The sequence below is a fragment of the Lepisosteus platostomus genome, chromosome 14 (genome assembly GCF_059453375.1).
Source record: "Lepisosteus platostomus isolate fLepPlt1 chromosome 14, fLepPlt1.hap1, whole genome shotgun sequence".
Classification (NCBI taxonomy): Eukaryota; Metazoa; Chordata; class Actinopteri; order Semionotiformes; family Lepisosteidae; genus Lepisosteus; species Lepisosteus platostomus.
In genome coordinates this window covers 12,136,089-12,141,862 of record NC_142624.1, presented here as the reverse complement: position 1 = coordinate 12,141,862, position 5,774 = coordinate 12,136,089, and positions in this window count along the sequence as shown.

Below are 5,774 nucleotides of genomic sequence, written 5' to 3'. Positions count from 1 at the left end.
GAAAATTATCATATCAACGAAATGCTGTGGTGTTACTTTTTGTCAACAAGAAAATAAAGTATTTTCATTTACAAAGACGGTTACAAAGAATGTGGACCAGGTAATACTTTGAGTTTACAGCTTGTCCAAGGTCATTCATTATTAATACTATTAGTAGTATCTTCGGTAAAGACTTTGATACATAAGATATTTCTGCATAATTAAAATAGTTATGATAAAGGTAGGTTATGTACTTTTGCCCAACTGAGCAATCTTGCTTTCATAAAATATACCAACTTTTTAATGTATGATGATTAACATGCAGTTTGAATTTAAAAGTCTAAAGAGTATACAACTTAAATTCTTAATTGAATAAAAACTGTCCCTCAGCAGTGATCAGGATTCGAAACCGGCATTTTCTGGTGACAGCTCAAATGCTGTACAGGAGAGGTTAAGCTTTATTAGCTCCTCCTGGCGCTTTTATAAGGTGATTATTAACATAATTTAATTTATATATGGTAATTTGCGTTAAGATGTGAAATTATGCATTATACAGCGTATTGATGCAACACGCTTACCGCGTTATACCGTAGCATACCCCGCTTATTTTGAATGGCTGCATCTGTATATCAACTGCTCAGGTATATTCTTGTCTAAATCTTTACAATTTGGGTGGTAAGATTATCTCAATTATTGATTACCCCTCCTAGTCTGTTTTCTGTACTTTCATTACTCTGTGGCTCAGATGGTTTTGGAGGGTTACCTGAATCTCCAGTCAATCATCTACTGTATTCTGGGAGAATAGCACATATAACTAAACCTTTGACCCTGTTGTAAGCACTTTCGACTCCAAGACCAAAACCACATGTCCCAGGAGTCTGAAACAACAAAGGTATAAAAGGTATGCAACCAGTCTTGGAATCTAGTGATAATCACCACACTTATCCTTATATGACCATGTCCTCTGAAAACACAGCCATATTAATGTGATAATTAACACATTGCTTAACAACCCGAATTCAAGATAGAGGTGAGGCTAATCTGTGTGAATTCAAATCAGGATTGCTTCAGTTTATCTTCAAAAGGGTGAGTTTATCAGAAATAACATTAATACAAACAAAGGCTTATGGAAAGAGAAAAGGAAATAGATGAAAATAAATAATTAGAAAAGTCCAAGACACTAAAATATAGATCAGTATCAGTAATATCAAATCCTAATTCGAGGCAAAAGGCATAAGGTTACATTAAACTGTCATTGACATGTTTAACTATCAAGAATTGAACCCAAGAACAACGTGAATGCAACCTATTCCTTTAAGAAGTGTGCAAATGAGAGAGCTTGGTATGTTCCTATTGCTTATATTGTGAACAGCACGGAAGTAGGCATCATCTGATTCAGGGAAATTTGGTAGGCGAGGAGTGCTGTGACCCTGCTCAGGAGCTGATCCAACATTTCTGTGTAGCGCAAGTAGATGGGCTGCTGGCTGGAGAGGGTGGAGGAGAATATTGGACTTTGCTTCTGTGGTCCAGTTGAGCTCTTTGCTACTTCTTTTCTTTTAAATGCTAGCTTCCTCGGGTCTTGACGTCCAGTCCTCTTGAGCCTAACTTTCCAGTTTTACGAAACGTTTTTAAAATCCCCATTATTTAGAAATGCAGAAATGAGGACTTGTTTGTTAGCAAGAACTGAGCATAAACACACCCTAACATCAAATAGTATGACTTACAACTTTAATAACATAAACCCCTATTTGTAACAATAGTTCTTTTTTTAAAAGAAAGGAATAACACTGTAATCAGAAAATGGGTGAAATAACATCATTAAGTTGCAGAAGTCTATATAAAAAATGCAATTAAAAAATAAAAGGCAGTGTACAAGGAACACAAAACTGTTACTTATAATTTGGTGATAGGAAAATGTCCAGTATTATGTTTTGGTGTGAAATGTAAACATTTTCAGCTGTTTTACCCATCCTCAGAGACACAACCAGTCTGAATTTCCAGTTCAAATGGTTTAGAACGAAAGTTGACAACAGCCAAGTTCAATCAGACTCAGCTGTAAGCAATCCACAATTACTCCTGATTGGCATTTCTTCATCTAAAACATTATAAATATCATATGTTATTCCCTTCTCTTCCTCACATACAGATGCAGCCATTCAAAATGCGCGGTAAAAACCCGCGGTACAGTAACCTACCCACAAGCCACCGCGGGGCACCGGAGGGCACCGCGGTAAGTGATTGGCTGGCCAAAATGACCGACAGGGGCACTCGTGGTGCATTGGTTGGTAGTGCAAAGATAATCCGCTTAGTTTTGAATATTTATATGGATTTTACCACTAAAGGGAAATTTTAGTAGCTGAGCATAAAAAGAAGAGGAGCATAACGCATCTGAAGGTCATAAACGATATTAATTTAGGAACATAAACATTACTGTATGTATGTAAACTGTACTGTGTATGGCTGGTCTTGATAGTTTAAAGAAAAAATACACACCAGTCTTCCATTTCTCCCTAAACATTTTAAGCATGAAAGTTTTATGAAACGGTACCCAAATATGCGATTGCTGTATAGAATGAATTTTAATTTTTAAAAAATTATTTAACGCGAACATTAAGCTGTTTACATCTTCCGCCTGAGAACAGTCACCCGTTGCTACCCAACGCAGAAACACAGCCACTAACTAGCAAAGAGAGGACATTAGCTACCCAATATGATAAAGAAATAAATGATTATTTTGTTTATTTCTTTTGCACATTTATTTGAACATTTCCATCGATTGTACAAGCACTTGGAAACTGTCCAATCCCTAGTTCATCAGGCATTTTACCGGTCTGGCGCCGGTCTGTGTCTTCCAGGATATAATGCCAGCGAACTCTTGTTTTTATGTCCACTATAACAGACAATCTCCTTTGCTTTTAACCGAGCGTTTAATAATTTCCTAAAATGAAAATGATTTACTTTATTTCCCTCACGGGATCAATAAAAGTATCTATCATCTGTCTAAACTATGGGACAGAATTCTGGGGTCTCCCCATACCAGAGATTATGGTAGGGCTTCAGAATGGTGATTGGCTGACACCATCTGACACCCCTCTGATTGGAGAAAAAAGATGTGCTGGTTTGCTATACATACTGTACCAGGAAGAGGATTTCTTTCTATTCAAAACGTGTATTTTAAAAGTTTAAGAAGTAAAAACCTTACAGCGTACACAGATTTCTAAACTGATCAGGATCGTTATCTTTGTCTTATGCATAATAATGTTCACCGCTCTGTCCAGCAAATTAATAATAAACTTTATTTTATATAGCGTTTTAAACGAATAAGTAATAAGATTGCTCATAAACCTAATCACTTGCTTTTTCTTTTTATTTAGGCTCAGATTTCAACTATAGATCGTATTATTAATAACCATAATAACAACCAACCAACAAAAACAACCATATAAACATAATACCAACCAAAAACATAGATAACAACCACAATACAAAATCAAATATATCAAACCATTTTACTCTCGAAAAAGTCCTCCAATTATCATAATCCCGCCCCTTATGCAAAACCAAACCTTCCTCCCATCCCAGTTTATCCTGTTTATCATAAACAAAATCCACCTCAATTTTCAACATAAAGCATTACACAAAATCAATACCTCAACACTCCATACTCAACAACGATAATTCACAAACAGCCAGAACATGTAACTACACATTCCCAAACAGACCTAATTTCCATAGCCCCGCCCCTTATGCAAAACCAACATACCTCCCCTGTTCTCTCTCTCCCCTGGCGGTTGTAATTGTTTTTATTTTCAAATAAATAAAAGTCATGTATTTTAAAAATCTTAAGATTTCTATATTTATGTCTTTATTTAGTGGTTTCATTAGTGACAAAGGCTAACCTTTCTTGGAAAAATGTCTTTTATGTAAACCATGTTTGCTATTAATTCATTCAGGGCTAAAATATGTTCATTGTCTTCTAATGAAAGAAGGGTTCCTTTCGCCGTAGTCGGGTTGAAATTAGAAGCTTGCCACGCCCGGACTGTTACACCAATGCATTAGCATGTTAAAGCGATTTCATTGAGGAGACTAGCCTTTAACTAGTAAGTACTGTACTTACTGGGTTTTTGAGGGGGGGGAGGTGTCTTTCGCTGGAAATCTCGCCTCCTACTTTGAAAATACCCGTGAAACCGGTTCAATTCGTCACAGCCAGCACTCCTGCAGAGAGGGGGGTTGTACTTGCAGTGTATACAGTACACGCGTTATGCTCTTCGTTAATGTCTAAGCCGGAACATATCATTATATCTCATTTTGTTTTTCTTAAAAAAAAATCGTTTTCCCAGCCTAACAGTATTGTTTTTAACCTGTAAAGCGCTTTGAGGAGCCACCTTTAAAGGCGCCATATACAATAAAGTTCATTATTATTACTATTGTAAATTTGCTGGACAGAGAGGTGAACATTATTACACAGAAGACAAAGATAGCGATTTACGTTGCATTGTGTATCGTGCTGCTTTAATACAGTTTTAAATAATTAAAAGTCTAAACAGTATCAGCTTTATTTATGGGTTTTAAATAAAGGTGATTTAAACGCGATTTAAATCAATATAAATGTTTATATTGTAACGCATAGGTGACTATTCATTGTTATTAAAATGACTTAAATTCGATCATGTTGTGATATTTAGAAATATACATTTGTTTGGTGCGAGTGAAGTTTTATTTAATCTCTGAGCCATACTGATTCTTCTGGAAGCCACTTTCAGCCAGGGAGTAAAAAAAAAAAACACACTATGGTATTCTCTCCAATGCAGTGCAGTTAAAAACATACCTCTGATGCTGCTCCTAAATGAATATCGTTTATGACCATCAGAAGCTTTATGCTCCTTTTCTTTTTTCCAGTGGATTGAACAGGGAGAGGCATTTCATGATGTACTTTTCACTGATGAAACAACAGTGGCTCTGGAACAGTTTTCAACCATGTCGTTTTATAAAAAGGGGAGATACAGATGCAGCCATTCAAAATGGGTGAGGTATTTCGCGGCATACCCCGGTGGGCGTGTCACAGTATCACGCGGTATCACGCGTTTCACGTGTGTCACGTGACTAACTATCCGGCGTCGCCTTGTAAAACCGCCAGGGGGAGCTTAACCTCTCATGTACAGCATTTGAGCCTTTAATTTTGAACTGTGTATTACAGCATGTTAATCATCAGTCATTAAAATGTTGGTATATTTTATGAATAAAATAAACATTTAATAAAGGAAACTTAACAGTGACACAACTGTGGCACATGTGAGTGTATATGAAAGAAAGCACAGGGATTCGCAGCACTTGAAGAGAAAGCTAGCTTCCTCTTGGATCCCCCACCATTCTCAGAGAGATAGGACAGTAACTGCTCTAGAAGGCAGCTGAAAACAGAGTCACGAATTCCTCTGTGGTTCCAAAATGTTTAAAGTGCAAATTGCATTGTCTGTTTCTACACTATTCAGCATGATTTGGCTAAAGACCAGAGAAGATGAATTTAAAATGACATTACTTAAAGCAACTTGCAGTGATAATTAATTAACACCAATGCAGTGTTCCATAATCACTGCCATTAACACGTACATTGAGAACACAAAGAATATAAAAAAGGCTAGAAGTGGTCTTTCAGTCCATCTTGCTCAGTTGTAGCTTAGTAGATAACTGAAACTTTGTAGTAAGTGAATCCAAAGCTTATACCTGACATTTTTTTTTAAAGCCCAGAGTGTGGTGGCTCAAACCACCTGTTCCACACTCCCTCGATTCTTTGTTTA